Source organism: Panthera tigris, chromosome E2 (genome assembly GCF_018350195.1).
Source record: "Panthera tigris isolate Pti1 chromosome E2, P.tigris_Pti1_mat1.1, whole genome shotgun sequence".
In the NCBI taxonomy this organism is placed as follows: Eukaryota; Metazoa; Chordata; class Mammalia; order Carnivora; family Felidae; genus Panthera; species Panthera tigris.
In genome coordinates this window covers 5927789-5938921 of record NC_056674.1, presented here as the reverse complement: position 1 = coordinate 5938921, position 11133 = coordinate 5927789, and the positions used below count along the sequence as shown (strand labels likewise).

At 40.6% G+C, this 11133-nt stretch overlaps 1 pseudogene; it reads left to right on the top strand.

Annotated features, from left to right (window-relative positions):
- The first annotated feature begins 348 nt into the window (after positions 1–348).
- Positions 349–3005, top strand: LOC122234251 (annotated as a pseudogene).
- Positions 3006–11133: the final 8128 nt, after the last annotated feature.

Here is an 11133-nt window from a genome sequence, read left to right as displayed (position 1 = left end):
TGTCTGCTTCCAGGAATAATGGAAGAATTTCTCTAAAACACTCCAACGGTCCCTTTGGACCTGCTCACTACAAACTTCTAATAGATCCTGGTAATTAAAGAGTTTTTCAGAACCGTTCTCAGTTCCCCAAGTGTTGAACTATCATTGTCACTACAGCTGACATGTTGATGGCAATTCTTTGGGGAGGTGAGGTCACAGAATCACTAACCTCTATCTCAGGGTTTGGCTTCCTCCCTCCCACACATGCTTTGCCTGCTACTTTACACCCAGCTTCCAGTCCTGGCAGCAGGAAGGAGTCTGTGAGTATCTTCTAGTTTAGTGTGAGACCACAGTCTCTACAGTTGGGAGATGCAGCAGGAATCTGCTGAGCATAGGTGAGCATGTCTGGGAAAAGAATCTTCCGGCACAGGCTGAGCTTGTGAGAGAGACTGCTCAATCAGTGCATGAGTGCTGCTAACGAAATTTAATAAAACCCCCATTAACGGGGTTCTTGGTGTTTGATCCAAGTGCCATCAGAGTCTGAATTTAAGATATGTCAAGATGGTAATTTCAGGGAGCACCGGGGTGGCTCAGTCGTTTAAGCATCCACTCTCGACCTCAACTCAGGTCTTGATCTCAGGGATGTGAGTTCTAACTCCGCACTGGGCATGGACAGTCTATTTAGAAAAAAAAAAAAAAACTTCCAGAATTAAGCAGCCATTCAATACCGTGAGGAAGAGTCAGAGAGACATTTTTAGAAGCAATATTGTGAGCACTGTAAAGGCATGTGCATGTGATAAAGTGTATGATGGAACTAACTGAAAAACCTGATTCACAGCAGAAACAGCGTGTCTAATGGGAATTGCTGAAATTTATTCTTCTGTAATTTGAGTGTGATGTGCTTAATGGAGACAGTAACTGTGTCTCTACTGAAAACCTCTGTGCAATATTGATCTGTGAGACAATCTTCTTTCCTGAAATTAAGAAAGGTCCTTTAAGATAAGGTTATTAACTATAGAGTGATTCAAGGGGGGGAAATGAAGGACTTTAATTTATATTTTAATTTTAAAATAATAAATTAATTAAAAAATATAATCACATCAAGAAAAAAAGACAATTTTAAGCTACATTTCTTCTGGTTTAAAATTATTTCAACAGTATTCCCAGCTCACTACTCACCTCTCTTACTTTTCAACTCATTAAATGCCCAAGACTCCAAGTCTACAAATCCATTTTGCAGGTTTGTATTGTATTTGAATAGCTTTTCTAAATCAAATATCAATTCGAGTTTCAATTTGTGTATTCTAAAATAACAAATATACAGTGATGTGATCTTTAAGTATGATTAATTTATTTTCTGCCCTAATAAGCTTTATCACTATGTGATGTTTCATGTCCCATACGTTAGCACACAGAGCAGTTCCGCACAATAATTTCTGTTATGGATGCCATTGTCCTTTTGGTCCAGGCAAAAAATGAAATGACTTCTGCTGTCATCCTAACAGTTCTCTACATTAAATAAATCAGACTGGCTCATATAAAATTATTCAATGCATGTAAAATTTATTAAAGCTTTCAATCTTCATTCCTTAGTTATATTAGTTATAAAGAATACTTAAAACTGGGAAATGACCAAACCAGGTTTAGAAAGTAAAATAAATTTAAAATATGAGGTGTCTGTGTGTGTGTGTGTGTGTGTGTGTGTGTGTGCGTGCATGTACCCATGACGAGGTTCCTGGCAGAGTAGAGAGCAGTAGAAAGCATTTGTGTCATGGCAACTAGGCCACCAAGGTTCAAATCCTGATTCTACTGCTATTTACATGAGTCACTTAACTTCCTGCGGTTAAATTCTCCTCGTCTATAGAATGAGGGTAATGTTAATTCCTAACTCATAGAGTTGTGAATATTATATGTTACAATAGGGAAAGCGTTAATAACAGACTCACACATTGTAAGTGCTATAAAGAGACACATATGTACCTTGGGAAATCTCTTAACAAAAGACAATATAGTTTAGATGTTCATTCTCGGGAAATGAAATGTAAGTGCAGATTTTGTCTTCCAGGAAAATGTAGGCCGAAACTCATGTTTTCATGCAGAACTCGCTGCCTGTGATTTTGAGTACTGAATTCTAGACAATGACAGAATGGCCTCGGTGGATGTGAATATAGCAATGATCTTCCTATCCTGGGAGTCACTGGAATTCTGGGCAATTTCTGACTCTTCTATCATTAGACGTCCTTTTGCTTCAAGGGATGCAAGCCGAGATCCATGAATTTGATTCTTAGGAACCTGTCTGTAGCCAACTCCTTGGTCATTCTTTCCAGAGGAATCCCAGAGACCATGATAGCTTTAGGACTAAAACATTTCACTAATTATTATGGATGCTATGTTCTTTTGTATGTTCACAGAGTGACCAGAGGTATGTCCATTTGTTCCACCTGCCCCCTGAGGGTCTTCCAAGCTATCCCAATCAACCCTGGGAACTCTAGGTGGATAGAGCTTAAAGTAAAAACTCCGAAATACATTGGCCCCTCCAGTATCCTGTGTGGGGTGTTCTGCATGTTCATAAACTTGTTTTTTCCTATTTATATGGCTGGTAAATGGAACAACAAAACTACTACCAAAAAAAGTGGTTTGGGACATTGTTCTGCTTCACAGTGTAGCGACAAGATCACAGGCTTATTATATGCAGCAATGACATCTTTCTTTGACATTTTGTGTTTGGGATTCATGACCTTGGCCACCAGCTCCATGGTTTTTCTCCCTCACAGGTACAAGCAGACGGTCCAATGCATCCATAGGAACACTCTCTCCCCCAGACCCATCTGTGAGACCATGAGACCAGAGCCACCGAAAGCACCCTTATTTTGGTGACCACCATTGTATCGTTTTATGCCGTTTTGTCCATCATTCAAGTTTACTTGGATCTCCTTGATAATTCTAGTTGGTAGCTGGTGAATGTCACTGGACTAATCACTACATATTTTTCAACTATTAGCCGTTTTGTTCTCATGAATCATGACCCAAGCATATTCAGGCTGTACCATGTCTGCTGTGGAAGAAATCTAGAATTCCCTCATCCCATCAGGGAAATATGAATTGTCTTCCACCTACCTGTTCAGTCATAGACGCACTGAGACCTCAAAGAATGTTAAGAACAATGAGCCAATTTCATTGCATAGACAGGGGTAAATGAGACACACTGACACTAACCTAATATGAAATGGTAAAGAGCATGGTACATGAAATCATCTGTAATTAATATCGATGTACTTCTATAGTTGTATTATTACTGGTCACAGAAGGATAGATTCCATAAAACAGTCTTGAAATACTGTGAACATACTGGAATTATGTTTCAATGTGTAACTTTAAAATTGAGATATTAAACTTTCCCAAGATGTACTTGAGAATGCAATTGTAAAGCCTGATTTGTCACGCAAATGGCCTTGGGTGAAGGTGGCGGGAGGAGGGGGGGCAGGTTTTATTTATTGCTGGCTTTGGAGGCTATGCTATGAATATTATGCCTCATATCTAAGAGAAATTGGGGATGTTTGAAAATGCGGTAACGCTTAAGGAGCAAGAGGAGTGCATGAAAATATTTTCTGGTCAACTTCTGAAGAGTAAACTGCAGGGGACAAAGAGGAACAAGGGGGAAGTGTCAGCTGAATTTTACAAAAGGAGCAGGTGGGAAGGAGCCAGTGAACAGATTGGTATGTGGGAAAAGACTAAATGACTTTTGAGATGTTTAGAAGGTAGATTGTACTGTGTTAAATCTTTTTTTTTTTTTTATTTTTTTTATTTATTTTTGGGACAGAGACAGACAGAGCACGAACGGGGGAGGGGCAGAGAGAGGGAGACACAGAATCGGAAACAGGCCCCAGGCTCTGAGCCATCAGCCCAGAGCCCGACGCGGGGCTCGAACTCAGGGACCGCGAGATCGTGACCTGGCGGAAGTCGGACGCTCAACCGACTGCGCCACCCAGGCACCCCTCTACTGTGTTAAATCTTGATGGCAGTTGGCTGTGTTGGCGATAAAGAGATTTCAAGACGGATTTCTGCTTTTCCAACTTGAGGATACAAGAGGTTATGGAGGACCCTTTCATCAAGCTTGGTGCCAGAGAGAACTAGCAATTTGAAGCGGGAGTGATAGGGAAAAATTATGTTAGAAGATGACCGACAGGACTGGTAGGAGAATTTCAGTCGCTGCCCGAAGACTCCTCTTCTGGGTTCTTTTTCCTACCCTGCTTGCCGCGCACCAAATTACTACTAATGCAGAAGTAACAGACTATAAATTGTTCCCCATCCTTGTGCTCGGGGCTCAGATCTCTGGAGAGTGATCTCCTCTGAGCCCGCCAGTGTGAAATAAACCTCCTGCCTTCCAATTTCTTCAAGTGCCACTTGATTCTTCACCGGGTGATCCAGACCAGGTTCTGTGACAGGAGTATAGGAACGTATTTTAACATGGGGTAGTACTGCTTTTGAAATCACCCCCAAGGCAACATGGACACCATCGAAAGGAAAACAAAAGATATAACTGAAACATAGAAAGACTTTTGCGGGGCCTGGCTGGCTCAGTCAGTAGAGCATGTGTCTCTTAATCTCTGGATAGTGACTTTGAGTCCCATATTGGGTATCAAGACTGCTTAAAAATAGAAAATTTAAAAAAAGAAATACTTTAGGGGCACCTGGGTGGCTCAGTTGCTTGGACTTCTGACTTCATGTTGGGTCATTAACTCGCGGTTTGTCGAGTTCCCCCACAGAACTTCAAAATGGGGGACTGGACACCTTTGAAAGACCAACTACATGATTGGATGGAAACACTCAGCACCCCAGCCTCTGGGGAGAGGAACGAGTCTGCCTGGAGATTGAGTTCAGTCATATGGCCAATGACTTAAGTGAAGCCCCGATTAAACTCCTGGAGAAGCTCCTGGGAGCTTCGTGGTGGGGGACAAAAGCTACTGTATGGGCAGTCCTCCCAAACCTTGCCCTATGGATGCCTTCATCTGGTTCTTTACTGCTATCCTTTACAATAAAATGTGAAATGACAAAACTAAAAGAATTTAGTAACGAGTTTGCTGTGTTTTATTCCAGGGAAGACAACCCTTGATTTGAGGAGGACAGAGCCTCCCATGCAGGGAGTGGAGTGCTCTTCCTGATGGATTTGGGGCAAGATTGAGTTTTAGAACTCAATCTAAAGGGCATGATTAGGGCATGATTGGCTAGGAAGTCAGGAATTTCCTTGGAAGACCAGGAGGTGCTGAATACAGGGTAAGATCGGCTACCTGAAGCTTCATTGGAGGACTGTGATTGGTGTCTGTTTGGTTTCTTTGCTGGATGTTTCACGTAAGAGCAGGCTGATTTAGGTTTAGATTTGTGATGTGGGTCAGGCCACTAATGTGGCCTACAATTTTTTAGGTCCCAATATAGAAATTAGTTATCAACGATTATCATACATATAGCATTTTCCGAGTTCTGTGAGTCATCCCAGCAAATATTGAAGCAGAGGGAACTGTGGAGGAAACCTTAAATTTTTAGCTGGCTGGAAATGTGTGGGAGGTTTGGGAATGCCTGACTCATGACTGGTGTCTGAAGTGGGGGCAGTCCCGGGAACAACTTTGCCCTTAACTTGTGGGGTCTGTACTAAGACCAAATAAAGTCAGAATTACATTGCATCACCGGACACTGAGTTGGTATCAGAGATTTGGTGACAGGCTGCAGGAGTTCTGTTCAGGTTTGGCCATTATGTCCCCTAGATATGTCCCCATTTTTTAAAAAAACATTTATTTCCTTACTCTTAACATTGTCACTATAAGATCTCCCAGGCTCATCTTGTATTTTCCCTGCTCCTGCCATAGAATCAGCCATAATTACAAGGAGCACTTTTTTTTTTTTTTTTTTTTAGAGAATAGTGTTAGAAACCAAGATGTGGGTGCTGGGTGTTCTCCTTACTACTGGGGTGTCATTGCTCTTAGGTTCTCTGAGTAGACCAACCTGGGAATTACCTGTCCTCACACAGATCTATAGTTTTCTCTTTGCCATTTTATTTACTTATCCACAGCTAACTCTGTGCTCATACTGATGTAGATGACTCAGATCCCATACTTCAGGGTTCATTTTCACCTCTCCCCTAGGTTCTCTGTCCCTATCTTTATTTGTCAAGTACTATGGCATCATACGCCTTTGAAGAGTTTTCCATCTATTCCTCCACGCTCCCATGCTCTCTGCACACTGCCTATAAGCCCCTCCCTCTGGCCTCATTTGGACCCTGCTGGATCACTCGTCTGTAACCTTCCAACTCTGCCCCGTTCACCTGGACCTGAGGTGGCAATGCCCACAGCAGTTTAAGATATTGCATGTGACAAATATCATCCTTGGGGGTTGTTGAAAGGATGGAAGAAGTAAAAAAGGTGGCAAGTGCCCCCCATTTTCAGGCATCCAAGGTCAGGAGATGCCTGTATTCTTCCAACATATGAGCACATTGTGGAGACACACATGTGCATGCAGACTCTTTGAATGTAATTACATACAAGGGACTGGGAATGTGGGAGTACGGGTGTGTGTAAACATATGTGTTTGTATTTCACGAGTGTGTGCATGAGTGTGAGTTGGTACGGAGTGTATGTTGAGAGTGTGAGGGTATATGGCTGTGCATTTGATTATGTTGTGTATATGCACATGTATTTGCATCTATGTGTAATGTTTGTATGTGTGTGTTTGTGAACTAGGGGATGTCCGCCATCATGGTCCTAGTGTCTGACTTGGAAATAGGGAGTATTTGATTACATATTTGTTTGTAGTGAAAACAAGGGATTAATTAGGATTTTCATGTCATTCTGGTGAATGTACCTCTTTATGATATTGAAATAGTTCTCATTATCCCTGGTCATATTATTTGTTCTTGAAATTACTTTAATCTTAATATAGCCACTATATTCATTATAGCGTTTCCATTTATCTTTGGTCTAGGATTTTATTTTGTGTTCTTAATTTATGAAGTGAATTTCTCTTAGGATACATTGTGTTGCCTGTCTTTAAAAAGTCCAATTGTCAGGGGTGCCTGGTTGGTTCACATGGTTATTGGTTAAGACTCTGCATTTCATTCAGGTCATGATCTCACGGCTCTTGAAATGGAGCCCCATGATGGACCTACACCGACAGCACAGAACCTGCTTGAGATTATCACTCTCCCTCACTCTCAAAAGAAATAAACAAAAAAACAAAAAGAAAAAAAATCCAGTGACAATGTTTGCTCGTCAATGGGGCCTTTAGACGATTTCCTTTTACACATATATAGATGTAAATTATTTTCCTCTTGCTTTTATAATGTCTCCTTTCCTCTGTTCCCTGTCTTTCTGTCTTCTTTGAAATGACTGAATTTTTACAAATGATTTTATTTTAAATCCATTTCTTTGGTTCACAGGTGTTAGCTGTAACTATTGTTTTTTGTTTGCTTTAAGGGTTATCCTGTACAGCTTACCAAAATCTACCTTCACGTGAGTCTATACTTTCTTCATATAGAGCATCTGACCTGACCCTTCCTTTCCACATGGACTCCCATCTCTAAATTCCTGCCCTGCGTAACCATTAGTGTAGGTTTCTTTTCCAAACGCTATACACATATATGCTAGGCTGTTAGTGTCTTACACAGTCCACTATATTTTAAAGAGGCTTAAAAATAGGAAAGACAGGTTTTATTTACTCATATAATTACTACTTCTAGTGCTCTTAATTCCTTTGTGTAGATCAGGACTCTGCCACCTATAGAACATGAGCCAAGTACAGCTTACCATCTGTTTTTATGTGAAGTGTAACTGGAATGCAGCCACACTCATATTTAGGTACTTTTGACCCAATGAGGACATACTGGAAGAGCGATAACAGAAACAGCATGGCCTACAAAGAATAAAATATCTACTATATGTTCCTTACATAAAAATTTGCCGATCTTGCACATAGAGTCCCATTCTCATCACATCTCAGTTAGTATAAAATTGGGACATAAAACGTACTGAAAGGTCAATCTTATAGTCAAAATATTAGGCAATGGTAACACAAGATTGCTCTCAACTGTAAGAATAAAACTAGGAACTGGGAGTTACTAGGTCTTAAATTAGGAAAACATGAAATAATGCGATTTTGTTCCTTTTCAATTTGCAAGTACAATATCTTCTTATATCTTACAATTTTTTTTGATGATATGGACATTGAAGATATAACTGAGGTGTAAAAGACACACCCAATATTACTTGATACACTTTTGTAAGTGGAAGAAGCAACATACCCCTGGCTGGGTATAAGGGTAGACAATAGGAAAAGTATGTATCTTAACAAGTCCTGGGATCAAATACCTAGACAGTTTTGAAAAATGAGATTTACTATCTGTCCATTAATTCATTACCCTACCCCACCACTGTGTTCTCGGTAGTGGTAAGTCTGACGTAAAGAAATAGGTCTGTGCATTCTCCAAACAGGTCATGGTTTTGGATCTATCACATATAATCTTAAGCCCTCTGGGGAGTTTTGTTATTAAAATTTCAAAAATCCTAACTACTGGGCGCCTGGGTGGCTCGGTTGGGTGAGCGCCCCACTTCAGCTCAGGTCATAATCTCATGGCTGCTGGGTTTGAGCCCCGCATCAGGCTCTGTGCTGACATCGCAGCCTGAAGCCTGTTTTGGATTCTGTAACTCTCTCTCTGCTCCTTCCCCACTCACACCATCTCTCCATCTCTTAAAAAATAAATACACATTAAAAAAACTTCAAAAATATATAAATAAAAAATAAAAATTCTAACTACGAGGAGTCCCAAATTTCAAATGTCTATAGTGGAAATGTAGTATCACATTTCACCAAGACAAACAACAATTGTGGATATTCCTCAACCAGTTTAGTATGCTCCCATTTGGGCAATTTTCGGCTTCTTTACTCCACCCACTTGCCCTTCCCCATTTGTATTTGCATGATACGCTTTCAGTGGTTCTGCACAAAGATGACCTCAGCATGTGGGCATTGCCTGAAAACACTGTTTAAATTAGGAAACGCTGTCAGTCGATCATTACACACGAACACGTTCATGGTACTTACCACTATCATATTTTATCTTATACACTTCCGTTGAGAGAATCTAAGTTACTTGAAGACATGGATTTTTGTTTCCTGCTACAAAGTAGAAAGTCACTGTATTGCATAAAAGCTAAGAGACTAATAGGTCACATGCTCAAGTAAACATGTAATTCCATTTGTGACAACAAATTCTTTACTCCTGTAACTTTGTACCCTAGTGTTCTGAACATTCCTCATAAATTCTCAAGCTGTATTTTGTTCGGTTCATCTTGTGAGTTTTAGGCAGCACGTGCCAAACAGCTCTAACCCATCTGTGAAGGATGATGCCTTTTGTAGATCTTCTCAGCTACAAAATGTTAAATTCAAGATTCCCTCTCACTTGCTCCATTCTGCTCTCAATACAGATATTAATCTTACTGGTCAGGTCGGACAGTTCTTATTTGTGAGTGACAGTCCTCCTGGAAATCAGTGGCTGAAACAACTAGGTGGTCTGTCATTCTCACATAACAGGAAGCCGAGATGCAGGTTGGGATGGGACGGGTCCCCTGGGCAGTCCTCTGCCTGCTCCACCTCCCTTAGCACTCAGCACTGTCTCTCCTTACAGCAGGATGGCCGCTGTAGGACCAAGAAGGATGAATGGGGAGGGGCAAAGGCCTTTTCTTTATTAGGTTTTGTCTTATTTACATGGAAATAATCCCAGGAGGTTCATCCCAATCAGCTACACATTGTAATTTAATTTTGATAAGGGTCTTAGGGGGATGACTGGGTGGCTCAGTCAGTTGAGCATCTGCCTCTTGATTTGGGCTCAGGCCAACATCCCAGGGTTGTAGGATGGAGACCTGGGTAGGCTCTGCACTGACTGTGGAGCCTGCATAAGATTCTCTCCCACTCCCTCTGCCCCTGTCCCCTACTAGCGTCCACCCTCACTGTAAAATAAATGAATAAATTAAAATAAGGGTATTGGGGAATTTTCAAATTTCATATTCATGACTAAACAACAGAAAGTAAAAGATCGTAAAGAAAATATTTTGCAGACCAAATTTAAATATACCCCATAACTGGGGCATCTGGGTGGCTCATTCGGTTAAGCATCTGACCTTGGATCCAGTCATGTCTCACAGTTTGTGAGTTCGAGCCCTGTGTCGGGCTCCGCACTGACAGCTCAGAGTCTGGAGCCTGCTTAGGATTCTGTGTCTCCTTCTCTCTCTGCTCCTCTCCCACTTGTGCTCTGTCTCTCAAAAATAAATGAATGTTAAAAAATTAAAACAAAAAATACGTACTCAATAATACTGAAAAGGTAGTGAAGGATAACTGTGGATAAGACCGATTTCATCACAGATTTTCTTTATCCTGAGTGTATAGTATCACATGCAACCCATGACCAGTATCGTAGGTATTCCAAATGAGTGAAAAGTTATTAGTCTTTAGTGTCTTCTAACTTACACATTTATTTCCTTTGAAATTTATTAATTTTATTTACCTGAATTTGACACGAATTTGCCAAGTTTCAATACAGAGCTTCCGATGCTAGTACCTTTTTTAAAAAGCTTCTTAAATTTTGTTTATTTTTCCATGCTCAGTGTTGAATCTGACCCAGGGCTCAATCCCATGATCCATGAGATCACAACCTGAGCCAAAATCAAGAGTTGGATGCTTAACCGACAGCCACCCAGGGAGTCCCTGCTTCTAGTGTCTTAGTAGCAAAATGGAAGGAATGATTTTGAGATTCCATTCTTTCCATTCTCCTTTAAAGTGAAACATCTACAGAAGGTTTGTAGCTGAGAATATTCTATCATGTCTGAATGTATTTAATATTAGACCAAAACTTTATAGAAGAATCGTGACATCAAAAGTCTAAAAATATCTTCAGTAACTGAAATAAACAGTATTTCACAACCATTTTCCACAATCATACTGTGTGGTGGGGCTATGAATGCATCAGAAAGAAGAAGGTATTAGTTAGCACGAGGAAGATTGTGGTCTTTCCCAAGCAAGTCAGTAAGGAGTAAACTTCAGTTTTGTATTACAGGATCTGACTGTACTTTTGATACCCGACTAATGATACCTGTGAAGCTTCATTACAACTTC